The following is a 27,956-nucleotide window of genomic DNA, read 5'->3' on the forward strand; positions in this document are numbered from 1 at the left end:
GGCGTATCATGATTTTTCGTTCCCTTCTTCTGTACCCCTTTCCTTTCTGGTTTCCTCTCTGGTTCCCTTACTCTTTCTATCTCGAAGCTACAGCCGCGCAAGGGCACGCGGCACCAAAGCAGGATCAGTTGGTTACGGTTAAAGACTGAAATGACGCCGTCGACCCGGCAGAAGCCATGTCCCGACCGATATGGCCGCCAAACGCCATCTGTTGCACCAATAGGAGCAGAATGTTTCTAGTAGGAGTCGTCGTCAAGAACCCACTCTTTCGCATCTAACTGAGGAACGCTTAGGCACTTTTACCGGCGACGCAGCATGAAGGACTTTTCATATAACAGTCATGTACATTATACGTACGAGCTACGTAGAGACCTGCCACGTAATAGACAACATCAACAACGTTTACAGAAACGGTAGCAGATACACTGCCACTAATAATAGATAACTCTGTAACAATAGTAGCAGCTTTGGACTCGTCTAATTTGAATGGCTTGTTCCTGCCACTCGTCTTGCCAAGACCGGTGACGAGACAGCGTCGGCAGTCTCCTGTCCCGGTAGCAAAATTACAGCGAACATCTGACAACGTCTGCCTGCGTGCCTTAACGGCTGCTGACTGTACCAATAGAAATCGTAGCGATAACCATCGGCAGAGTACGTAACCGCAAGGCCTGCAGTAATAGCGTAACTGAGCACTCGAAAGGCAGTGAACAACAGCTTTTTTATCGCAATGTACTAGTGTGCTAACCATAGGCAACAACAGCGTCTTGGTACGTATAGACATTCGCAGTCGGACATATTAAAGGAGGTAAGAGCACGCCTACAGAACCTTACCGACTTTATTGCTGCATATATAGTAGAAGCGCTAGCAATAATAGCAATAGAACGCGAGCGAAGTTAGCATTTCTGATTTGTCGTCTGATAATGGGCTGCTATATCGACATCCTGTGTCCTTGATTCGGAACACATATGGATCAGATAAATAGAGCGAGCCAAAAAATACGCCAATGTTATATACACAAACGAACGAACTGTGATACAAGCAAGCATATATATGATTGTTGTCGAAACACAGCCGTGGAATGGATTCGATTTTGGCTGGGGCGTTTTGCTGTCTGGCATTTAAGTCCGTTCAGTCGTTGTCCGAATTCTATTCTTTCGTTTCCGTAACTTCTTCGTTATGTCTCAGGAATTGTAGGCCCCTACGAGCGATAACTTGTTACTGAAGGTCTATTTTGGGTGGTTTAATAACGACCGCCTTTTTCGGCGGCGTTCATTTTGCCACTGCTTCATCCTGAAGTGTTTTTGCCTTCATAACAGATATGCAAGTAAATACTGAAGATGAACAGATCGCCGGCTGATTTGCCTGAAGTGTCCCCCGAAGACAGCAACCATTTTCTGTTTAAAAGAAATAGAAGACCATTCTGTCAATTCCCTGTTCTTCTTCGTGTCATCCCCAAGAACGGTTATTTCAAAGCGTGCGAAATAGTACTTTGTACGAGAGGCAGTACATGTTTTATTGCCGCCTTTTCGTCTGCAACACCAATTGCCGGAGGGCGCCTCTGGCAAGCCATTCTTATTTAATCTGACGCCATTCATAGCATTCTATAGTATCGAGAGGCGGACCAAAGTCTTTTGACAGGTACGTATTGTATATATTGTACAGATGTTAAATGAAGACACCCAAACTGTCAATAGATTTTTGCCCCACCGTATATATATGTATATACAGATATATTATCCGCGTCTATTTTTCGGTGCGGCTTCAATTGTCGCACCATTGAGCGCTTTAAATACAAGTATATGCTTTATAAAGTTGTCGTCAAATGTACATATATCGAAACTATCAACTATTATACCTATCCATCTTAGACGAACCCACTTTTCAGTACTTTGTTGTTATCAACGGGTCTATCGAATGAGTCAACTAAACATAGCACGCGGACCATTGAACCATCCAGCTAGATGACAGCCAAGCGATCCGGATCGTCCGTAATCTGTGCAGAGAGATACCCACCTACATCAGCACCGATAATAGAAATCTACAAATAACAGCTATGAGAACAATGAAGGCATGAATCTGAACCAAGTGAATCTGCATCACGGTGCTCCTTTCTGTACGTTGACGCGGTTAAATTTTTTTCCTTTGTTTGGTCAACACATGGCCGTTTTACGTATACTCTGCGAAAATAACCGAACTTGCAGTAATTTTATCGCGATTACTAGCAATTATCGTACATCTTTGAAAGAAACTATACTTAATTCGGAAGTTGCTCTGTGGGTTTAAAACGAAAGTAAATTATTTCTAAAGATTTAACGTTTTTCATTTAGATTCTTCGTGTGTCTGTACACAGTGATTCGGTCAACGGAATATTTAACTCAGTGAAGGAAATCGACGAAAGTGGTCCAATGGAATTAAAGTGGAGACGGGTTGTTTTGAAAGTCAATTTGTACTATTATGTTATGGTATTAGTAGATATTATTTCGCAAGACCAGCACCGCAAATAAAGAAACCTCAGCACTGTCAAGTTGGAAACTTCAATACATGACGTACGTTTGTATGCAGCAATGATACAGGTCAGAGGGAAAAAGTATATGTTACATCCACCCCCCGACGGCCGCTTCGATCGTAGTCACGAACGGCATTAGTAAGAGGGCAAAAAATGAATTGGCGACTTAGCCCACCGTCGAATTCGCCGCGCGCCTATTAGACATATCGATGCTGATGCAACGCTCGCTAACTCAAACCGATGCGCATTGTGATCGCTTGAGCGTCTCCTGCGCTCCGGGCAGGTTGCCCGTGGACAACTATGCTATGTCCGGCGAGCATCAGCAATCGAAACAAATGTCCTTACAGGCTTAAGCGCCGTCGCCTCAGTTGACGTACGCATATTTATTATTACTATTGTCATTATTTCGGCCTATGAATGTATAAGGTATTGCCTTAAGTATCGATCTGTTCGGCGTTACCCTCTTCTTCAGCAAACAGAAGGCAAGACATCATCAACGTTCATCCTTTTTGCAGTACATGTATCTGGGGTTTTCTTATATTATAGAATATTTGGAACGGCTACAGTGACCACTATATAGGCGTGCTAGAGAAGCAAAAAGGATGTAATTTTATTTTTTATGTATTTATGTGGTAAGCATATCGCTCCGGACGACGAATCCTGCTTGACGCGTTGGTGCGTGTATAAAATACATAGCTAAAGCATATTTCGATTGAATTTTAGAACTGAATGCTATTTGCAGTAGAAAACCTGTTTTGCTCCGGCTGTATTTTTGTTATAGGCCATCCGAATGAAATGCCTCCAAAACAAGCCATCACCGCATTGGGCCGCGAACACGTAACACAAACGCAGCCTGAATATATTTATAATCACTCGGATAATTATCGAAGCTAATTTATATAATCGTACTACCGCTATATTCACAGGAACAACGCGACCACATTGGTTCATTATAGTCATTCTCATCCCGGCCCATCTAACTCCCAGCAACAGTGTGAATTTTCCTTGCTGTGATAAAAAGTATTGATCATAGAGCACCGCAGATATCGTAACATGGGCATTAGTCTGCCATAATTCCAGGGGCCTTTACTTAACGTACACGTGTATGTCGCTGTTAGGTAGAACGTTTCCGTTAGACCAATCGCTTTATTCGAATGTGCCTGCATCGGAAACAAAGGAGGATGACGGATAGCTGCTGATTTCAAGCGCCGAAATTTCGAAAAGTTTTTTCAGGTAATTCTCGTTCAAGTTATCCATATCTATATACTACGCTGTTCTTATACGATGTGCGTCATAGTTCGTCCTTAAAGTCCTAGCTTTGCTATAAATTCTCCGAATATTCCTAGCTAAATAGCGCAATCCGAACCAGCGGACGCTTTCAGGCAGGACGGAGTCTCCGCCCGGCACTTGATTGTTTTCCCAAACACTACAAGAAACAGAATAAATAATAGCAACTCAATACGCGTATACATTTTATTACGCGCACATCTTGTCAGTCCTGTGTTGAAGATTTCAGGTTCCGAATCTAAAACTTATCCCTCTCCCGTGCTGTATACGAAGCCGATAATAACAACATGATAATATTTCCGTATCTTTCATAAAACGGAGCCACTCGTCCCCTAGCAACAGTTTTGGCATAACGAATATCAAACGGTGCCTTCTGTCCCGGTGCGGTCCAACCGAAAAGAACGGCGATATTTTTTGAAAACGGTTCGGGAACGATCCGCTTCGCTTGCATGGCTCTTTCCAGATTTCTTTGCCTGTTCTTTATTCGACGCAGGCGGCGAGTCGATCTAAAATGCTCTACTTTTTAGATCTAAATAAGGCTAGCTGTTTCTACTACCCTACTACCCACTCGTTCCAAGAGTGTTTCGCTTTTTTCCACATGTTTTCTATACTGGAACGGACGAATGGGCAAGAACTGATGGAAAATGAGAGTGGCGACAAGTGATCCCGCTAAAATCAACGCCTCACGCCGCAGACCAGCAGAGATTTCAGAGCGACTCGCTCAATCAAAAGTGGCGCACGCTCCTTTCAGAGACGTACCTCCCTTACCCTGCACTGCTTTTCAGCCTATCTCTCCACGCCTGACCTTTTCCTTCAGTCAGCATCGCTCTTAGATCGTTTGTCGGTCGCTTTTGTTGTTTCTGCTCCGACGACACTCACAACAGCTATCCCACGTCGACCAGGACCATTAGAGTGTCAGCGTCGGTGCTAAATACGTTTCGCATGCGCTGAAATAGCACTTCGGCTTACGAGGAAGGGGAAACGGTGTTAAAACGCAAAACTGCTTTTTCCACTTCCAGCTTCAGTGGCGTCGCGAATGGCCAATGGCAACGGCAGTGGTTAAGGTTCGAACGGCCCTTTGGGCTACGAAGGAAATCGGCAGCAAACGCTGGAACGAAAGCCGCAATATTTCAAATAACTGCCGCTGTTGTCTTTTAACGCCAAAAATGTATAGCTTTGTGATAAGCTGCTAGAAATGAAGCCAGTTATTTTGTAGCTCTAAAGAGCCATCTTTAAACGCTCGCCGTGATCAAATGTTGGTGGTAAAAAGTGATTGTGGAAAGAATCATATTTTTGTTTTCGTTCCTTTTGACATTTTCTCGTGAATTTGTCGTTCTGTTCGTGTTCGTTCGTTCGTCGTTCGTGCCTCGGACGCATTTTGGCGCCTTGGCGCATTCTGTCTCGTCAAAACAAAGATTGAAAAGAATAGTCGATGGACCGTTTTACCGCGCTCGTATCATGACCAGCTTGATTGTAATGATGACAAGAAGCTGAACGGGCTGCTTAATGGGTCATTTTGACACACCTCGAGCAACACTTACAAATATTACCCGCCGCCATCAGAGAGTGGTCTTAATTGTCACGGAGACGCTCATAACATTTCACTGACATCGACTACTGAAAACTTTGAATTAGTTAGATTATTTGCAATTATGAGGAAAAATGAACCATAGCAATAGCTAATTAAGAAAAAATTCGTTTCCCAATACGCATACGATTACGTAAAGGGCACTTAGTTATTCTTGAGAACATCAATTGTCAGGCATACTCGAAAGAAACCATAACTTAAGAAAAGCAACTACTTTTAATATACTCGATTATTGTCGTATAGTTATCGTGTAAAATATCGTGTAGCTACCATCATCTTAATGGATGTTTAGAAAACGTCTAATTTCGACAAGTTTTCTAGCAACTATAAAAATAATTTTTCAGCTGCAGGAAAAATAAACAGTTCTCGAATCTTTGTTAAATAAAATCCTCGTTCGCTTTATCTGACATGAGAGTCTGAGATTTCAAGTAAGACTGATGGTGCTCATGAAGAGATCAGTTATCCAGATGCCTGATTTCTGTTGGACCTATAGAATGTTAATCTTCACCTACTTCTCTACTCCTCTCTGAATCGAGTAGAAAAAAAATACTACATTGTGTTTAGTTAGTTGATTATTTGCTAGAGAAAAAATTAACGAGTACAGACGGACCTTATCAGCTACACAGTATTAGCTTCAACATTGTTTAATGTCGTCTCTACATATATAGCAAACAATAAACAATAGCAGACTTGCTATACTACAAAATATAGCCCATCACCACTATGCCTCATCAGCGAAACGAACTTTTGCCTCCTCTATATCTGCTGGTTTGCGCACGACTTCTAGTGAGGCATCGAATGCACTTTGCGCGCGGACCCAAGCCCGGAAAGAGTACAACAGAAAACGTGTGGGCATTTGAACGGCGCCCCATGTAAAGAATCAAATGCATACATGGGGCAGTCGCCGGCAACGAGCCGAAACCTCTCATGAAAGGAACAGCAGCTACGGTGTCAACAACAACAGGACTGCTTCTTATCGATTAAGCAAGAGAGTAGACCCACTGAAAATGCTGTGATAACGGTACCATTATTGATCGGTTTACATGTAGCATTGCGCTTGATCTCTGGCTTTTATGGGAGCAAAAAAAAAGCCACCCTCGTTCAGAGGCCGACGAAACGACTAAGGATAACGCCTGCAGGCCGGCAATGGCAACAATACCATCGCAACGAGCAAAAACTCCTGACGAATGTTCCTGACTTCTTCAGATCAGTAGGAAACGCTCGATTTATGCTGAAAATGTTTCCGGTCTAAGTAGACAATACTTGAGTAAAATGTGCTCCCTTCCCAGTTTACCGCCAATCAGCTATGACACAAAATGCGTATCCTCCTGCTGTTAAAAGAAAATATAGCAGAGCTCACAAATACATTGTTGGCTTTATTGTTGTCATTTTCTCTGTCGCCATCTAATAGATTGGCGTTATCTTGTTTATATTGATATTATCAGCTTCTTTAGCGTCAACAGAATCTTATACGATAGGGGTACGATAGGAGATAGGGAAGAGAAACAAAAAAAGCGCGAAGGCTTTTCAAAGACAATGTTTCTCAGAGCGCTGCCTACTTACGCACGTTTTTAGTATTTTGTTAACAATGTTTAACGTCCATATATCTACTGTGTCCGCCTCAATCACGTACCGGGCGTATTCGGATCTTTCTCACGCGTGAATTTCGCGAGATGTGCTTAACCCTCGATACGTGAACGGACTATGAGAGTGTTGTTAGCGGCAAGCCCTATCTAAGAGGTGCAGAATGCTAGATTAAGAGACGTCAATAACATCGTGCCTATGCGAAACAAGGTCGTTATCACGTTTGCTACTCTGCAAGGACAATCAGCCAGCCGCAAGAAAATCGGACGGTAGATGAATTCGGTCATGTATGGCCTTTTCTACATTCAAAGTCCCTGTTACCGCGATGTGTACTACACTCTATTTCATGCCAGGAGTTTTAATGATATGTAGATTACTCAGCTGCGGGGAAGTCCCTTGCCTGCTCGATCTACGCTATGCTACCTCAATGAACATAGCAACAGTGATTTACCCCACTGGCCTAAAACGGGTTCTGCGGATTAACATGTCTAAGTGTGTTTGCACATGTGGGTGCCTGCGTACCAGGTTATCTGGACATCTCTCTCGGTTACGAGACACCTCAATAATTAGTTGGCGATGGGCTTATGAAAGATACATGAGGAGTGATCTTTTGATAAAGTAGACGGCATCCGCCGATGGGATACATTCGCTAGGACGTACGTTTCCAAGCTACGTCTTTCAGACACTAAGGTTAGATACAGCGTACAAGAGACTCTTTTATGCGAAAAATGTTCTAATACCGACGCCAATCAGCTTTTATCTTAGCTTCCTAGCTAAAAAAAAAAAAAAAAAAACTGCCTTCGGTGTTACGCAAGGTATTGACTGTCTACGCAATGGAGCTAGAAGACGTATGGCCTGCCTGAAAGCAAGACCATCACTCAGCGACCTTAATTCTGATGTGTCGCTATGAACTTCTTACTTTTTACACGAAGATCGAATGACCGTGTACGAGGCGAAACTGTACTTGTGAACCGTTACATTCCGCTAGTAGGAACGGTCCTTCTGACGTTGAGTTGGCGCCACTATAAAGTAGACGACGAACGGTAGCTGGCCTGCTCAAATGCACTTTTAATCGGCAAAAAAAATCGTCGAGGTAGATTGACCGGTTCGGTAGCTATCACTTTGTTTTGTGTTTATTATATGGTCATCAGGTTCGAAGACTTTTGCATGAACAGACCTATTCTCTAATGCGAAATTACGGTAAGCTGTGACTCTTACATACACTGTAGAAAATATACATGTGTAATACAAGATTCTGTGCTGATCAGAGGTGTACGTTGGCAGAGAGTGGAACTTCAAATATCCAACAATTATTAAATCAAGCAAAACTCTGTGCAGACAAAATCGCCCATATGCCTACTCCTTTTAACAAGCAATGCTCATTTAGCCTGATGCGATTTACCTCACTCCCAAACCATGAGTCTTCCTCTCGTAAAACAGCGAGGAATCATTCTTGAATCGAGATGTATATCGCTGCCTGTAATTCATACTGCTAGAGCGACCCCGAAATTATAAGCCCGAAATAGCGAACTAAAAGACGAAACTGGTTAACTAGTCTACATAGCCGGGCAGCCAAAAATGGCCGTCAAAACGTAGCCTCTTCCGTCCGTCCGTCCGTCCGTGTATTATGAGATGTCTATACGACTTCGACTATTTCTTCGATCATGACGATGGCATCGATGGCCGTGTTCCCGTTAGCCATCACTGACTTGAGATTAAAGTCGTCCGACCGCTGTCGAACAGTAGCTTGGTCCCGATAGCTCCGCGTCATTATGGAGCTGCGGACATCGAAATCGTGACGGAACGGCACTTAATTATCTCTTGAAGAGGAGCGAAAAAGCCCGTCGAAAAGACGAAGTAGTCCGAAGCGAAGCACACGAACTTGAGTGAAGCCAACGAGGATAATCGAAAAAATGAACGATCAATGAAACTTTGCCGAGAAAAGAAGACAGTGGCAGGCGACTATCAGTGTATCATGGTTGTACCCACTTTGTTTGGCAGTATCTTTCTAGCTGCAGCGGTAATTCTAACAACAATATTCATTTAAAAACAGTAGTGACTGTTTAGCAATAGCAGTACCTGCTCTGTGGCGTCAGGATGGATTTACTAGGCAGGAGTCCCAATTGCAGATGTAAGGGCTGTCTGTACTGTTATAGACGAAATACAGAATCTGAAGTAAAATGAATACTGATTTGCGCAGACAAAGGATACTAAAAAATTTCTGCGTGTATGTTTGCTAGGGCAACGTCGACCAGTCAGTCAGTAGTCGTCGGTGGTTACCGTAACAGGAAATTTACTATAAAACTAACGAACCCGCTGCCCTCCGTGTCAAATGATACGCGTCACATATAAACGCATGTGTATCTAAACACGTTGACCGCTACCGCAAAGGGGTGTTCGATATGACCGGCATAATTCGGGCAGGTCACACCACAAAACTTAATAATAGTTAAACCGATTAGGACATGATACTCTCTGTATAAATGCCACTATTATATACGATCCCCAATATTTTTAATCTACTTGTTATGAAAGAACGCAGAAGGGTGAGAATCAGTAGTATAAATTTCAAACCAGTCTAATCATAGTAATAATAATAACAGTAGTAGGGTTTGTGTTTCGGAGACATAGAATTCTACCTACTGCTCCTCAGAGCAAATGATGACGAAACAAAAATAACTGGGCCATTTTAGGAAAAAAATTGTAGGATGAGATGCTTTTGTGATGTGGGCGTTGCTCGTTTACTATGGTATGCTACGGTAGCGATAATGTCAGGCCCTTTGTTTGAGGCCCTTAAAACATGAACAAAGTGTTCTTACTTAAGCGATGAAACCGTGGCGCTTCGGAGGCTGAAAAAGAAGGCTGAGCTGACAAATTAAATACTGAATCTGCTGCGACGTTTTATTACAGTGGCACGCACAAACGACAGATATCCCATTGTCGTTTCAATGACAGACATGAATACAGGGCGACAGAGTCTCTGTCACAACGGTAGATTCATAATATTCTAGTTTTTGTAGTCAATTTATGAATCTAGGCACACAGCCCATCAGAAAAATACGCGAATAAGGTTTTCCCAGGTACATATCTGGAGAAACCTTTGGACTTCTATTATTGTTCATGGGTTAATCAAGGGTTCACTACAGCTCTTACGTAGCTCCCTACGGATGTTGCTGCTTAGCCTTAAATGCTCTTTTTTGAACCTAGATTGCGCATCAACAGGCTTCCCGGTAACAAATAGCATCAACATTTTTTTAGAAAACTAAGTTTTTCTCTACTATATTTACTAAGCTCTCGCATCTCTTGACCAGAATTGACATAATTCAGTTTCAGGGCACTGGCGCGCTGTGTGTGATGTTTACGGTTGTTATTCCAACCGATCGAAAATTCATAATTAATTCCAATCATGGAGACGTCGAAGTTAACGTAGCTTTCTGAACTAGATTACTTTTACGGATAGATACCGGAGTGTCCAGAAGTTCGATCGGCAAGAGAATCTGGAAACCGAATAACCGTTAAACTGGATAAGTTACAATGATGATGTATGTTAAAAATAGTCTTTACTTCTCCCGCCGCTTTGGCAGCTTCTAGACAGCCTTATATCCACCACTCGCGTTCCCATGCGTAATTCCTCCACGCAAAGCTTCTCGAAATAAAGCGATAATGGATTGTTGTTGTCCACCAATTGCTCTTTTTAGGGCACAAGAAGCCACGTAATCGTATGGACTTAGACGAGAAGAAGCAGCGGGCTTAAACCAGTGTTGGATAAACTTTTGCTCAGTCCAGGAGATAATTGAGACACGGCAAGGAGGTTTGGCGATATTATTAGGTACCATACTTTGTGCTTTCGTCTACCCTACAAACGGTTTATGAGTCCCTTGAAGAACTCGAGATAGCAACCTGCATTCATGATGTCTTTTTCGGAGAAATCTCATTTTAGAGAAACGTCTATTGCAGGTATTAGCTGCATTGCCACCAAAATTGATTTGGATTCAGTGCGACGCCATTCTGTCGTCTGGTCCCCCTCCGGCTGGCGGTAGAGATTAAACCATACCTCGTCTATGGCAACCGTATGCTTTCCGTTGATTGAAGTTTCGCGTGTTGTATGTAGAGTACAAAACGTTACACTCGTTTTCGACTAGCTAGGATTCGTTTGAAAAGGGGTCTCTGTTTTTGACTAAGTTTCCGCATTTTCAATGTTTCGGTTAAAATTTCTCAACACGTTATATCTGAAATGCCAGTTTTAGTCGCCAGAGCTCTTCGATTCAAAGCTTTACCTTTGCGAAAAGCGTCCTCTACTGCGGCAATACGTTCCTGTTTTTCGGGTCCTGAACGCCCTAATGTCTGCACTCTTAACACGTTTACATCATTCACATGCTGTGGTTACGCCTGAGAGCTTCCTTGCTTAATGTTTTGTGTAAATCTTCAATGAATTTCTGCAGCGTCGTGGGCTTCGAAGGATAGAAGCTTCAAGGCTAAAACACATTTTTCCCTCTTAACAAATCTTTCCTCGAATAAACTCGATTGGTGTTCACTGTTTCTTGAAGGCTGAAGATACTACTAGGCAAATTTCGTCTGCGAGCAGCGCGTAGCTCGAAGGTTGTTTAATTTCAAAATTCACCGTATCCGTTTGTAACAGCCCAGTGTGTATGCATAGATATTCTACTTTATATGCTATTGCCTACTGGTGATTACGAAGTCTAACTTATAACGAAAAGATTATAGTCTTCAGCTCTTCACTGTGGTAAGACGCTCCGTGCTGTAACAGAAATGATCAGTTTTTGTTATGAAGACACTGCAGGAAGAATAATCCATTTTTACACGTGTTTCGTTAGTATATAGCAATAGTGCACCGCCTATTAATAAGACTAGTGATTATAGTAGTTACTGACAAGATCACAAGTGCCATTCATTCTTTTACTATAAACACTATTTCCAAGCGTATTATTTTTCTGCCTTGCTTATAGCCTGCGCTTCCCTCTTGATGAACACGAAATAACTCTTACAACGTATGGACCCCATCAAAGTGCATCTATTCCATCATTATTTTCCAATTTTTTTCAAATGTTTTTATCGCGGCAGCTATTTGGTATAAACATCGAGTTCGATCATACGGAACGAGGGTAACTGCCGTAAGGGGCGATTTGCCTAATACGTGGCATTCGAAGCCCGATATGGACTTGGGTTGGACGAGTATATATTCTTTTTATTACAGATAATTAACTAACTATATTTGCTGGCCGTCTTATCTAGACAGGAAGCTAAAGATGAACACGGCTATTGCCCGCGGCCTCTGCGGACAGTGCTAGTATGATGAGCGCTAGTGAGAAGTTTTTCTTAGACAACTTCGCCTCGTGGCCAGTGATTAAGTTCAAGCGCCAGTGTCACAGTTACGCAAACTTCCTGTCCTTTTGTTATCAATTGGTATGCCGTGAACAGCGAGGGGAAACTTGTATGATTATAGACGATGCCACATTGTGCAAGCTGGTAGATAGGCGATTAGCTACGTTTCCACTCGGCCTGGTCGTCGATATCGATTCCTTTTTCTATCTTTCTTTGTTGCGGCATGTAATGGTCGGTATTTTCAGCTTTATCGCTGGATTTGGACAGCAGAAAGCTTCGCTGTCATATTTTTCGTCTTTCATGGTCCGCCTACTAGAGAGATGGATTGACACATCACAATTCCATGTAGTCTGCCCGAGGCTATACCATAATATTAATACTACTGAAAAGTAGTCATGCTCGTACAACAGAAAAAGTGAACGAAGTAGAGAAACTTCAATATTCTTCCTCTAATTCTGATTAGGCGAATAGTCATTACTTCATTCTAGAGAGGTAATCCAAGATCTAGAAGTAGAAACATGGGGGATGGCATGTTGTTTTTTTTTTAAATATCGTATGTATGGTTTAAATGATACGAAAACGGTCACATTTCAACCTGACGTAAAAAGCCTTCCTGGCTAGTCGCGAGGCAGCGCTTTTTTTTTTAACTCAAACTATTTCTATTGTTGGCCATGCTCATTGTTCCTATTCAGATTTCAGTTCTGTTATGGCAGCTCTGCTTGAAGGTAGTTTAGGTCATTTTTTTAGTTATCCAAAATGCTTTTTCTTTTCCTCTCCGTCTACTGATTGCTTTCCAAATAAGTGCATCTCTCTCTGTCCCACAAGGATGAATGTGCTGCTCTTTCGGTTACCGCACTATCACTTGTCGCTTTAGGAAACCTTAAAAAACTCCAATAGATGGCAAAAAACAAACATTTTTTTACAGACGACTACTTATAGTCGGCTATAAATAATGCCGCTGATCGGACCGAGAACACGCTTAAGCTTTTAGGTAAAGTTCGAAAGCGGAAATTTGCCTAAACGTTAATACTGCGCGTCATATGTCCCGCTATAATGGAAATTTCTCAGTAAAATAAATCATCGTAAGTTGGGATTTTTTTTCCGTCGGAAAGGTTGGTCGATACAGGATGGATTTAACGTTTTGTGTTCATTATAACATTGGAGATAACTTAAAGCAACGTCCGACCTCACATCGGATTCGTAAAAAATAGGATTTCGAAAAGAATATTTGCACAGGTCGTTGCAATCCCGCAATGAGGCCCGTCGCAATACAGATGCTTTATACGAGCTATTGGCCAAACTGGTTTGAACAGGAAACATTTCAGGAGAGTGCGGACGGAGCAAACAGTGCTCAGGTAGTACGCTATCGCCAATGTACGCGTCAAAGATCTAACGCAAGCCATATCAAGCCGTAAACGATTACCGTATATTCTCAGGGGACCTTTAAAAGCGTCACTTCAAAATGCATGTTTGGGAATGATATACCGTGTTTCCAAAAGAAGCTTTTGAAGAAGCATCTGATGTAAACGTACTAGTGGAGCTGGAGGCATTGATTATAGGAATGGCTTGTACCACTTGGCCACCAGGTTGTACAAGCTATTCCTAGATAAACTGCACGATTGGCTAAACATGTACATCAGGGGGCTACAAACCTGTGTTAACTTAGTAGATAATCTTTTCCTTGTGTTCAAGTATATACCGTATTTTTCCACCCGGAAGACAGGCACAGAGACGCATGTTGAACTTGTTTTTTTCCAACAACAGTTTACTGTCCTGTTAAGATTTTTTTGCAACGACCTCTGCTCAATCTTATTTTTGATATATCTGTCTCAAAACACTGAAAAAAAATGTAATAGAAACAGGTAAATAGTAAATTTATTACCTAAAAAAGAGCAACACGTTCCTACGAGATTCGTTTTGCGTATGGCGGCTCATTGTACCTACTTCGGTAGATTGCTTTTTCCTTGATAATAATTGAGCAGATCAGTTGTAAGTTCTACTCATATCCAATAGCTGACCTCTGCGTAACACACAACACTTATTTACAAAGTTTTCATTAGAAAACTTAGACCATTCGTTTTCCAGTTAGCCCTTATTAGCTTCCATCTCCAGCCCAGACTGTGTTAGCAGTCGAGAGCAACTATTGGCAGGAGTCTGTATCCGTAAAATGTCACTTCTGCATGTGCTTCATGGACTGAATCCCGCACATCGTGTGAGAAATTCAAAAGACAACTAGTAGTAGTATCACGCTATAAGCGTACCCTGCGAACTTACCTCTTACTAGGTCTTAGATGCATTACTGTTATTTTTATTGGAATAGATGCTTATTCATATGCTAACGTCTCTCACTTCAGAAAAGGGTTTCCTCCATGGCGCATATAGGCTACCGCTGCTGGTAGTATAAAGCGACCCACGAAAGTTAGTCAATAGCGCGTATCTATAGCTCATTTAAGAACAAATTTGAATGCATCCTCCGCGAATTTTATAACGTCTCATTCACCAGCTCTTCACTTTGCCAGTTTTATAAACGTGAGCGAAGACTGTTCTTCTTCCAGATGCCTACTTTTTCCAGATCTCCGGGAAGTGTGTTGAAATGACGAGAATAAGTTTCTCACTGCCAAGTGAAAACTAAAAAACTGCGAGCGGGGATTCCCGTTGATGAATACGTCATCTGGAATTTTTTTTGAACGCAATCTATCAGCTATATATATTGCTTAACAACATTTACTGTAGCAAATTCAAATTGCCATTCTATATATGGTTTCTAGTTGTGCTTCAGAGCGCGTACCGTTCATACGTCCATCAAACGACATGGCCTTCATGTACCACAGACTGTCATGATTACGCACAAAACTACTCAGAATGAGTGACGCTTTGTTATTGCTATTATTATTATTGAATGAGTCCAACTCTGCAATTGAGATGTAGAAATAGAGAAAATTACAAGGGACAAGCAGCAATCAAGTACAATCTCACTGCGCGCAACATGAACTGTACAATACTTTATTGTTTAGCAAAGATTTTTGTTGCTCAGTAATCAGTGTGTATCGCAACAACTTAAACGATTGAAGATTACTAACTCCTATAAGCAGAATAAACAGTCACCACTCTTTAGCCATACAGCTAACTCACGAGTGAAAATACAGAGAAATTTCGATTACGTATTTTCCGCGATTGGCGCTCGGTGCAAATAATAAGCTGCGCCTCGCTAGGTGGCCTTGAGAGGACCACAGGTCCAGCCGAAGATTCGGTGCTCACAATGGCAAAACGGGCTTTCGTTCTATTCAGGAACAACGGGTGGCTCACTGACGAGTGTAGCGGTATAGTGTTTAGGCGATCTGGCGTATTAAAAAAGTTTGTTTGACACTCCGAAAGAGTTCCATTCTACACTTTGCGATACGTTCCCCAGGAATCAGCTATATACTAATGCGTAAACATCGAATCTACAGAAGGATTATAAGGAATATCTACGTTATCCTTCCGTAGTAATTGCAACGGACTCCAATTACCGTCAAAAGCTACGACCTCCTGGCGTCCTTGACCGGCATGTTTCTATCTTGTGAAATTAGGAAATGTAGACGTTTGCGCGTAATGGTGAGCAGGCCTGTCTGGAGTACTCCACGCTCATTGAGCAGAACGAGTTTTGTAGGGCTTTGTAATTATATGATACGGCCGCTTCCCATCCATAACACAACACATCATGAAATGACAACCTAAATTCGTTCTACAAAATGTGAGTACACATATAGTTTTTTCAAAACCTTTTGTCTATTGAAGTCAGACAGTGTAAACAGTGTCTCATTAGTACATCGTTTACTTCGCTATAGCCTTTCAACAAAGAAATAACAGTTATACGAAAATTCGAGTATCCTTATTGATTATATAAACATTCTGACCCAAAAAATATTCGGTCTAAGCGTGGCTGGTGCTATAACGGTTACATTTCTTATCTTTGTTTGCAGATAAATAAGTTTGCGTAAGTAGTGTATTATGGTAGGGCGAACACCGTTAAATACCGCCATTTTGATTCATATTTAAATAGACCAGGGACAACTTCGAATCGAATTAGACAAAACAATATCATTGATTCATGCATGATTTCGGAGGGATATTTCAGTTAAGGCCGTCAATACGAAGAAGCAGGAAATAATGACTGTAAAACAGAGGATCTGCTATGCCATTCAGCTTTTCATTGTTTACATTCGAAGGCGATCGAGTAGCGCTGGCGGAAAATTTATGAACTATGGTTCTGAGATTGTCAGCAGACGAATGAGTAGACGTATCGCCTGTATCATATCGGTACGTGATCGTTAGACGAAACAAAGCTGACGTCAAAGTGAAGCCATTTAATAGAGTAAGAAAGCTACGTAGTCGGGGCTGATGTATGGAAAGTGAGATTTCAGGAGCACAAAATCTGTGCGCATGTTACGACTGACGTCCGAACTTCAGGACTGAAAGTGATTATATAAATTCTCTGAATTGTAAAAAAGAAAAAAAAAAAAGGTGCCGACGAAAGGCTTGCGGCTAACGGTTATTAGTGAAAATGTGTTTAGTCGCTAAATTTAGATGCCTAATTTTAAAGGTGACATAAGTGATAAGAACCAATGTTATTGGTCTTTCGATTTTCTGTAAGTATATAGTAAGATAACAATATGCGATTTGGAAAACGAAAGAAAATTATCTACGCAGATGTTAAAATCGTAGAGGTTTTGCGAAATTTCCAGCGAAGCTTGCATGTCCGTTCTAGGCTAGCGGATATGTAAGCTTTGTGTATTCTTGAGTCTCACTTAGAGGAAGACAAAACCTCATTTTAGCTTCCAGTACTGCACTATTAACCCCTAGCAATACACCTCCTAATTTTGTTGACAGATTTTTCCATGTAAGAGTAATTTCGGTTTTGTTGACGAAAAACTGTCGGTTAAATCGACGAAGGTAGCTTTTTTTTTTTGTTAGAAAATACTGTTCTTTTTCACACTCGAATACGTCTAAGCTCCCAGTTATTAGCACTAAGCAACACCCTATAGATGCAGGTGACTGAAACCCCAACTATGCCAGTTTTGGTCAAAGGTCTCACTTAGCTGTCTACTTACAGCACACAACGACTTGAGTGCCTGGAGATATTCCTGCGCCCATGGCCATTCAGCTCAAGTGAGCATTTCTTGCTTATCCGTCGTCATAAGCAAACGTTATTCACAGTACACACTTCACCATAGTATATACTATAGTATATATAGTATATATATATAGACACCCGAGATCAAAGTGAATTCAAAAACAATCCAAAAACAGCACTCTCAAGGAGCAAACAACAAGGTTTGGGTTACTCCGATTCGGTCTGAAACGCGTATAGGTCATCACTTCACGCGGCGGCTTCGCTGAATCGGTTGTACCACAGAGTATTATTATTACTTAGGGAAGCACTCGATACTTCACCAAGACTTGACGTATGCTTCGCACATTTGCCATGGACACGATGTACAGTCGTGGTTACCCACTAAATCGCATGAGACGAGAAACTTTTTCACCCCCTTTATTAACACGAAACTATAAATTTAAAGTACTAGTAGACTTAGCATGTGATTGAAATGTACATCTTAAGCCAAACGCACCGACACAAGTAGACAGACAGACAGACGGCCGTACGTACGTTATGGATCCAACGTGAGCAATGTATGTCGGAGTATAGCACTACAAGCGTCTTGTTCGATGTGTGCCATAATTTAAACGATAAACAAATGCCTGCTGTTACGTATTCATAACAATTTCTCAATAGTGCTCGTCAATTGTTTGAAGGTACTTCGTTTTAAACTCTGTTCAGTCAGTCTTTGTTTTGTTCACGAAAACTATAGAGAGGGAGCGAGATTTTGTTCTTCTACGTCTGCAATAGCCTCTTTCACTGTTGTTCTATCATCTTTGTTCCGTTCCATACGAAGTCGAACCAGACAAGCAAACTTCAAGAAAGAACTACTACGAGCGTACGTATAAGCCTTCTAGCCTGCTATCCGCGCGGACTGAGCAGCCGGAGAGGGACCTGGCAGGGAAGGCCGCGAAGACAAGATACAACGCCACCAATCACAGCGCATCACTGACACAAACAATAACAACAAACTCAACTCTGCGTCAAGCAGCGTTAACTCGCACGTTAGGCACTCCACCCGACTAGGTCCAAGCTATGCTCGGAGCTCACGTATGCTTTTCCTGTGTTTTTCTATCTTTCGGTACCGGTCTGTCAGCTCGTTGAAGTGGACCGTTCGCCTGCAGCACCAGCATCCGTCGCCTTCATCATGTCGTTTACTTCGCTTCTGTTGTCTGTCGGCCAGCTATCGACGAGCGCGCTGTGAAGACGGGGACACTGGCAACGTTTCAATTTCGAATAGTGGCGCCCCTCGCTTTTGCGGTGACTGGTCTCAACTCTTCTGCTCCGTGCTGTCGTTCTGCTGCTCTGTCTGCGTGTATCCGTCTGAGTGGCAGTTCTCCAGTGCGATAAAAGAGCGCGAGGACTGGGTCGCAATGACGAAGCGTATTGGTGCAGTGGCGGAGATAGCGGCGATTTCGCGCGGAACTGCCAACATGAAGACGTCGCTAGTAATTCGGTACGAGTTGGCTGGCTCTTGATGGGTCGGTGTGCTTCAGCAGTAGCGGCGACTTCATCGTTCGTTGCTTCGTCGGTTCGAATGGACAACTGTTTCCCTTTTCTTTTTCTTTAGCCTCTTCTCCAGCAGAAACGATCTCAGCAATAATCGACTGAGTGAAGTTTTCTACTAAAAATGATGCTCACCAGAGTCATCGTCGCCGCCGACATGGGCGCTACGACGGCGTGTCGTGGTATGCTAGAGAAAAGGCGGGATGCCAGGACCAGATCCTGCGGCGAAGGAGCGATAGGAGATAGAAGGGCCGATGCAGCCTGTAGACGAGCCGCCGCAGCAGGCAACAGTAACACGGGAGTTGCTCGATAAGTGACTGCCGCTGCCGGCGGCTCGTCTGCAGGCCGCATCCGGTACAGGGTCGTATGAAAGATCCTCTAGTAGGCTAAAAAAGGCCCAAGAGGGTTGTGTAACATATTAAATGTACAAAAAAGATTAACAGTAGATAGCTGCGGCGTTTTCCTGTTGTTGGCCGTAAGAGTGAAATAAAAACTGCGATAAAGGTAGCACTTTCGCTGGTCAACACGTTTTGCTGTCATCGTTTCTATTATTTTTCTATTTTTTTATTAAGTTCTATTGTTATCTATGCTTCATGCTGAGGTTCCCGTAAACATATAGCTTACGTTTTAGGTCACAGTATATAGATCAAAGGGGCATCGATAAGTGTGACCGTACAACCGGGCGTTTCCGCAGATGTTCTAGAAATTTAGCAATGCACTGGGTAAATGAGTAAAGGGGTCTATGGCATACTATGGTAGTGTTCATGCAAACTTGCACGGGCTTCATTGCGACTAGCTTTACTTAACCGTACGAGTCAAGTATATAATAATCCTATCGAATCCTACGAATACTACGAAGGTAGCACGCACGCTAGAACAAAACTACATAAAAAGCATGGTGTCAGTGGTCTTAGTTGGGGCATATGAGTACTCGCGTAGTTATTAAGCGAATCCGTAACGCCTTCGTCATTCTCAACATCAGCTTTATTACATAGATCATATATATACATATATATATAATCTAGTTAATAGTTTTTCTTTAAAAACCACTCCTACATTGTCGTATTTTTCCTGCTTGCGACAAGCACAAACCCGTCTGATATCTGTAGCTTAAGTTATTGAGCAACAATATCGAATCGAAGGGACCAAAAAGGTGGTCTCACAAGAACAGAGAAAGGCCTTGAGACTCCATTCTACAACAACTTTATTCTGATTTTTCTCAAGAAGGTTTTCATGTAGCTATAAATTAGAACGTAGACATTTTCCACCACATAGACAACGATCATTCGCGTCAGTCTTTTCAATTACTTTAGATATATACAGCGTTATGGTGATTGTATAATAGCTTGATGATGTTTAATATCTCTCGGGTTCCATTGCGCTGAGTGTTTGCCGCTCTAATATACCTGTGAGAAACCATTGAGCCAATTTCAGCTCATTTGGTTAAACCAGGCAAGCAAAAAAATGGCCCCTTATCGCTATTCACCCGTGTTTTTCTGTCTCTCATACTTACGTGAAGCATAACGACACCTATCGGCAAGCGCAAGAATCTTTCGCAAAGCCTTGCCATTACCACCCTACACCAACAATCTTGCTAGTTGATCTTTAGTTCAATCATGTCATTAGACGGAAACATTGAACGACGGAGTAGCCAGACACCATTAAGTACTTACAGCATCAACACAGTCACAAACAGCAAAATCAACAATACAAGCAAAAAATCCGCCATTAACTTGAGAAAGTCGACCGCTTCCCAGTCGAAAACGAGGCTGGTTAGTTTTTCTATTAGACAAGCGTGCTGAGTCCACGCCGATGCCCCGGAGCACAGATGGTGATGACACACCGTTGGTTGTGGTTCACGCGGGCGAAAATGCGGAGAATTCCGCTTCTGCAGCGACGGATGACGTTCTTGTGAGTGCTCGAGCTGGGCATGTGACACGCGATGCTGGTGGCTGGGCCGTGAGGATTTGGCCATGCGCATGGAGCCACGTATACTCATAGCTCTGCTCGAAAAGCTGTTAAATGTTGTTCCGATCCGTTCAACGTACCCTCTCTACTTAGGTTGATGTCAACGGTGCTAGTCAGTGTGACAAAACGGAAGAATGCCCCAAAATCTAACAGACGTTAAGGGCGCTGCTGGCAGCGATAGCAAAGCTGAAAAAAGAAGTTGACATTCGCCGACAACGACCGCGAGATGTTGATGGCACTTCGAGCGTGCATATATATATATGGCACTAAATGTACTGCTATATCTAAAGGACTGGTAGGGCAGTTTGCGCTAAACAATCAATGGGTGTATCAACTGGCGTGTTGTACTACCTTCTTCTCACGCGATTCCTACGTTTACATCAATTGCATTAGCTGTTCGGTCTCGAAAATGTGTGCCTGTCGTTGGTATTCACTCTTAGTGCCCGCTGTCTTCTTGATCTCGGGGGGTCACGTTCGTCGGGGTGCTGCACAATTAGTCCTACTTCAGCAATATGGCACGTTTTGTGCATGTTTTCTTGACAAGGCAAATTAGCTAGGTGAACACGGAGTATGGCTCTTGCGTCGGTGTCTTGCCATATCGACAAACGGATTTTACCGACTTATCGTTGTCATTTGCATTTAATCGGACCCAACTAGATCAGATCGCCAACTCTATGAAAAGAAATCAGATACGCAAAGCGAGAAAGTTCGATAACAGCTAATCTGTTTCTTTTGCCGTTCTGGCTTGGGTTTCCCTCTTTTCCCTTTCACATATCAGTGCGTCAAAAAAAAAACTATTTGGCTTAAAAGTTCAGCCGCTCGGTCGATCTGCATGTTATATTCGTGTCGATAGAGTACGTTAATCAGCCAAGTGTTTCATATCCGATTAGCGCCTGCCAGTAAGTAAATTTCCTTAATGTTTCACATGGCCATGTTATGGTTTCATTCAGTTCCGATGGCCACAGTGATCGGATACCCACTGCCCTTTGAACGTTGGACAACTGAAAACGATATTAGTCCGACTACCCCTACGAATACTAACCATATTTACAATTCACCATATCCGAGATGGCCTGTATTCGCTCAAAATGGATGCCAGTCTTTTCTTTGTTTACATTATGTTCAACAATAATAATCCATCGCCTTAAAAACGAACGCCATACATGTATGTCCGGAAGCCCAGTCAGACCTGACGTGATACTTGTTAGTAAAGTCGATCAGAGTGACTGGTGTCAATCGATAGATCATATCAAAAGTGAAATGCTCTATGTGTAATATACGGCACGATCGATGTCATCTGTCAAGCGAAATTTTACGATCCGAGGCATGCCCAATGGCAAGCAAGGATCCGGGCCTACAGGTCAGACAATGGGACTTACAGGTACCTTTTCAGGCACAATGGTTGTTTCATATTTTCGTTTGTTCTCTGTCGCTGGTGCTATCCTGGGCTTTCTGTTTGCGTCGATAGCGTTCTGTTGCCCAAAGCTTGTAAGCAAACAGCAATGTCGGCTTGCATTATAACTACTTAAAGTGATAAACAGATTGTCAGTCTTTAGTAAATGATGAGAATTATTATTATCAGAGATATTTTCTTCGCAGGTTATTACCCAAGCAAAAATAAACAACCAGGGAAACTTACAAACTGGGCCGTTAGACAAACCGTTTAGCTGCTTTCAGATTCTTTGGAAATTGACAGTTTTTACTTTCAAATGAAAAAAAAAAACAGTGTAACCTTTGACTATTAAGCACCGCTAGCCACCACTAAACTTACTAATTAGGCTCTCCGTTATATTTTAAACAATCTAATTAAGTTTTAGAAGGAATGCGTCCGTTGAATAGTCCTTCAGAATTGTATTTCTACTTTTTTTGAAATATGGTTCCTTACAAAACTTGCAGCTATAAAACTTCCAGGACCAACTCTCTCGCATTAAGACTAGCGGTGACACACTTGTCTATCCTCTGTTCTTATCCGAGTTTCAGCACACGATCTACGTATAAAAACGAAATTTCAATTAAAAAAAGATGTCCTTTAATAGTTTTGTTAATAAATGGCGTCCTAACAGATGTTTTGTGCTTATCAGTCTAGTACCAACTGCAACGTCCTTATTAGGTGAATTACTGCCGGAGTTCGTGGCACAGAATCCTCGTTCCGGTTTGAACCTTAGCTTATAGAACAGTATTAAACGTTTCCCCTGTTGTAAAACGTATATGTATTTAGCCTCTTCTATATATTCAAGCACAATTCAGAATGAATTGTCGGTACTGGCTTGAAAAGCGTCACAATATTTTCTTCCAGGCATTGTTTTCAACCCATTTCGGGTTAAAATACTGCTCCGACGATTATACGATGCTACCTTATTTATGTTATCATTTTTTATGTAAAATGTGTTCGAGTACCGACAAAGCAATTGTTTTAAAACGCGCATGGAGCAATCATCGTTCCCATTGGTGTTCATTAATGGCAGACTTTTTTAATTTCTCCACTTTTTTGCCAACACTATAGCCGCAACTGTTGCCCTTAACGTCGAAATAGGAGACTCGCCAGGACCTTCGTGGCGGTGCTAGATGACTGTTTCACAATGCTGTTTAGCTTCGGCTTGCATCAATTTAGCTCGAACGCTGTAGCCGTCGAAAGCATACATTCACTGGGCCGTTCGTTTGTTGGCCTGTTATCACGCGTCGGAATCAGATGGCGCATTATTATTACGTCAGAGTTACGATGTCTTATCTGACTACCGCCGTATAACAATACCAGCCGAAAGGATCTCCGCGTAACAATACAGATTCGGGATCGAAAAAGTTGACCTTCCATACAACTTTACGCGCCGTGCGGATAGGGCAAAGTGCACGCAGCAGACTACATGCAAAGGCATGGCTACTTCTTTCTTTGTCACGCACGCTTATTGTTAATGAAGCTACATAATAATCGAAACTAGGGGTACATACAAATATTCAGGTATTTAGCTATGCAGTTATACATGTTATCGGCAATCCATCCTCTCTTCTTCGTGAAAAGAGACGTAACAAAGACAAAGCAGCTCGATTTGATGTTTATGATGACGACGGGACACAAGCTCCCGATGATGTAAAAAACGATCGGAGAACTACTATGTCTTTTGGGGTGGTCTAAATTATTCTTTATTTGGACAAACAGGACGAGTGTATGGAGCGGGTTCGCCTACGAGGTCGACTGGCTGACTGACGTTGTGTTTTTTTGAACCGATACGGGCGAAGGCGTCAATTAGGGTGAAATGATCTTAATGTTTTTATTATTAGAGTCCAATGGTTTTCAGTTGTTATTTATTTTATTTGGCTAAAATATGCTATGGACGGTAATGGTAAGGCGGTAGTGCGTACAACAAGGAATAATCGGCTTTTTGGGTAAAATGTGCAGTCTTACATATTGTGGGTGAGTAACCTTTTGATAGCTGGAGATCAACCACGTCTTGGTATTGCCAGATTAGATGTGTTGCATCTTTGCGGCGTCTTGTAAATGTTTTTTAGGCTTCTGTTTGCAATTTTTGCCAGTGTAAATTTTACACATTATTGAAATACATTAAATGTTTTTCCGCTGTTATTCTTACATTGTCAGAGAATCTTAGTAAGAGCTAAATCTGTGTTATGAACTTTTATGTAAATTCGATGGAGTTTAATACGTTTGGAGCTTTTCACAAATACGTAAAGTAAAAAGAAACACCTCATTTACGTTATTATAATTATTATTGATGAAATCTAACGGGTGCGTACACAACTTACCCTCTATATATGGTGATCGGTATTCGATGATGATACAGGCTTCATGACCGACCTGATTCACTGATTCCACCATTTGCCGGTGTTTTTTTACGTAGACTCACATGAAAAATCCCACAAGCTCATCTGATCGCATACGCTCCAACTAAAAACTCTACGTTCGTTACCACCAACAATATTCAGAATTCAGTCTCGACGACGGATTCCACATATGATTTTATATACATTGTTCCTCACTCCAACTCTACGGCACGCATGCTCTCATTTTGGGGAAATGCGGCCTGCCCGACTCTATAATGGCAGGCCATGGGAATCTGGCCGATATCAGCGCGAAAACCACGGTTATCCAGTGCGCGTCCTAAAGCCGTCTCAGGTGTTGTCCTATCCACTCACTTCCATTCCACCGCTATAGGATAAATGTAAACCATCAACGTGTGGGTGGTTGGGTATTTACCTAGCAGGTCGTAAGCCTGCCAGTGCGTCGACAGTGAGCCTGGAGATTCCCGTAATAGAAGCCGCAGTCTGTGAAAGCTGTATGAATCCGTATAATTGGGACCGTGCCAGTCACCGCCGCGTCGCTGCGTTTCGCTTCTTGCCGAAGCGGTAAAAAACACCTTTTCGATCCTTCCGAATCGTGCCGGTGGCACGACTTTCCCTCATCGACGTCGTCGTTGTCGTCGTCGTCGTCGTCGTCGTCGTCGTCGTCGCCGCCACCGCCGTCAATAGAGAGTGCTCGTCGCTGCCGCCGGCGCTGTGCAGAAGCCAATTCGTTCCGTGGTCGGCCGATTTGGTCTCCCGTTCAGCCGGGGCATCTCAGGTAGCTGTTAGAGCCAGCACATGCAGCTATTCTGTCCCAATGGTGCCTGCTGCATTGATCATAGTGGTGGCAAAATATAGATGAGGGAGGAGGTTACCTTCCAGCTGTGTTCGACGCCGTGTGTATCTATGAGTGTCTACGCGCGCGAGACTATGTCCTCTATATATAGAAGAGGCGGCAGCTGCTAATGGCTCAACGGCATTATTTGGCTAATCTAAAACCGTACTTCGATGACTAATATAGCAGGATCACCGTCCCTTCAGACAGTACCGATTAAGTGATGTTGACGAAAGATAGATTAAATTTACTGGTTTGCAGGTTCACTGATTCGCAGTAGAAGACAGACACGTTTACCACGAACGAAAAGCGTGTTACAACGAATCAAATGTTAGTTTATCATCAACAGGCATGTTAGAGCACAAACTATAAGTGGATATAAATATTAGGTAAAGATGAAGTCGGTGAGGTTATAGCGTATACTAGAATGTACATCGGGGCTTACATCGTGCTACATTGGCGTACACTGTGCATGTCTGAACAGACAGGTATTGCATATCCTAAGCCACTGCCGCTTTATATCTTACGTGTAAAGTAGAGAACAACTACGGTTTCCGTAGTACAATACTGCAAAGATATTTACTTAACTTGTGAACAGGTCTTTTGACATGCTAGCTTTGTAAAGGTGACAAAGGACCGAGTAACAATAATTATTATTAACAAGAGTAACAACAACTATTAATATTGAGAATATAAAACCTCTATTCAAATAAGGATGTGGATTTCTAAATCCACGACACGATTTCCCTACTAAAAACGTCCAGATAGGTCTGTCGAATACCACTTAGGTTTACCGGTCCTACGCGCGCGCGTGAAAATATCAAACGAATCTGTGAGAACAATATTATATAAAGACAGATATATATACATCAGGTTTCACGAAAATTTCCCTCTGTTCCTTCCTCCTCCCCCCCCTGTTCTGGTTTATAGGCCATAGCGTTGGGACTCTTGTCAATGCATGTCTCTGCACTGATGATATCCCAAAGCAGACGTCGGAACACTTAAGGTTCGTAGGTAGTTGGAAAACGTTGCCTAGGCACGTAGTTCTACTGTCGAAGACCTTCGCTAGCTCAAATTGTGTCAGGGAGGCGGTTTTGGCGGGTCTTTGATCTCGTCAAGAGCTCCCTTGTCACGTATAGCACTTCATATTCACGTTGCAGTCTAGTGTTATGTCGGATGATCAGTCCGAAACTATCACATCTATTCCTCGTAGAAGGACCAGTTTGTTTTTGATCGCAGTACAAATAAATCGATCGCTTCCTATCCACTAGTCACAACCTGTATAGTATATGAATATATATTTCCTTTGCGCACTATTTGATTATTGTCCCTATCAGCGACTTCAGGGGGACCTTAGTCGGTGAGCTTGGATCAATTCAGCGGCTATCACCACTGTATATGCGGCCTGATTGTTATCAGTACAAGCAAAAAGGCATGCACGACATAAACGCATGATATAATGCGATAAAATTATGTGAAGTTAACTTCTTGCCGAATTAAGTTTGGAACAGATAGGAAACAGCAGTGTTCGATTTGAAGGCGTAAAGCTACGAAGACGAATTCAATAGTCACGTATGTGCTCATTAAACGAGCAAAAAGAATTGAAATCTAGTCGTGAAACGTTTTTTCTATTTCGAATATTGCGCTGATCAATACCCTAATCGACGGACCAATCTGGCCATATTGTCAAAGTCAACGACATATGTCGCTAGTGATCCTTTAATTAGTAATATTCGTCAGCTATACTTGAGGCATTAATCCTTAAAAGGACTATTTCGCCCTCTAGAAATAACAAGATTAACGTAAGGTGTAAGTTATAAAAATTTGCTAGTAACTTGAACAATAACATATAAGTATTAAATGTATTCTAAGTCGACATTAATGTCGATCTTAGCTTCAACTTCATGTTATATATATATAATAAGATAATTATTATATTAACGAATAGATAAAGATAACTCTGTTATTGTTGTTAACACTATGTCATAGGCACCATTTTCGATGGTCCGATTAGTCCATGGACGGAAGGCACTTCATTGATCGAATGGACTATGAGCGACAACGAAACGCGAGATAAAAGATAAAAGACGGCTTTTACGGACTGGTCTCCTCAGATGTTTGGCCGTTCGAATTAGTAATGCCAGTCATTATCAGTCCAAAGTAACGGCATTGTTAACGATGTGGCAAGATAAGAGTTATTTTCTACTTCAAATAAACATTGCTTCTCCATATCAGAGCGTGTCTATAAGTCTCCCAATGACGATAGCTTCTACCGTCCATTGAGTCTTTTTTTTCGGCGTATTAATGGTATGTGTAATACTTAGTCTAGAAATGTAATGTTCGTGTGTGTGTGTGTGTGTGTGTGTATATATATATATATATATATATATATATATATATATATATATA

The 27,956-nt window shown here is 42.2% G+C and overlaps 1 protein-coding gene and 2 long non-coding RNA genes across 26 annotated transcripts in view; 2 read left to right on the plus strand and 1 right to left on the minus strand.

Annotated features, from left to right (window-relative positions):
- The window catches only part of LOC111253787 (alpha-amylase-like), a 51,380-nt gene extending 25,761 nt beyond the window's left edge, over nt 1-25,619 (minus strand). For 18 of the 23 annotated variants that reach the window (XM_086974280.1, XM_086974289.1, XM_086974295.1 and 15 more), the window contains exon 1: nt 17,400-18,249. The gene's annotated coding sequence lies outside the window, so the exon portion shown is untranslated. Of the gene's footprint in view, nt 1-17,399; nt 18,250-20,465; nt 21,552-24,676 lie in introns of those variants that run through there. The other 5 variants (XM_086974281.1, XM_086974279.1, XM_086974283.1 and 2 more) reach the window with 4 other exon arrangements.
- LOC111253788 (uncharacterized) lies at nt 98-6,747 on the plus strand. Of its 2 annotated transcripts, none has more exons than XR_015316530.1 (3): nt 98-1,639; nt 1,870-2,114; nt 2,329-6,747. It is a non-coding gene; the product is annotated as an uncharacterized LOC111253788 (long non-coding RNA). The 2 variants fall into 2 exon arrangements; XR_002674820.2 differs by having other exon boundaries at nt 105-1,639; nt 1,887-2,114.
- On the plus strand, nt 10,284-19,478 carry LOC147754346 (uncharacterized). Its single transcript, XR_015316531.1, has 2 exons — nt 10,284-16,937; nt 18,243-19,478. It is a non-coding gene; the product is annotated as an uncharacterized LOC147754346 (long non-coding RNA).
- Nucleotides 25,620-27,956: the final 2,337 nt, after the last annotated feature.

Source organism: Varroa destructor, unplaced genomic scaffold, assembly GCF_002443255.2.
Source record: "Varroa destructor unplaced genomic scaffold, Vdes_3.0 BEIS01000007.1, whole genome shotgun sequence".
NCBI classification, from domain to species: domain Eukaryota; kingdom Metazoa; phylum Arthropoda; class Arachnida; order Mesostigmata; family Varroidae; genus Varroa; species Varroa destructor.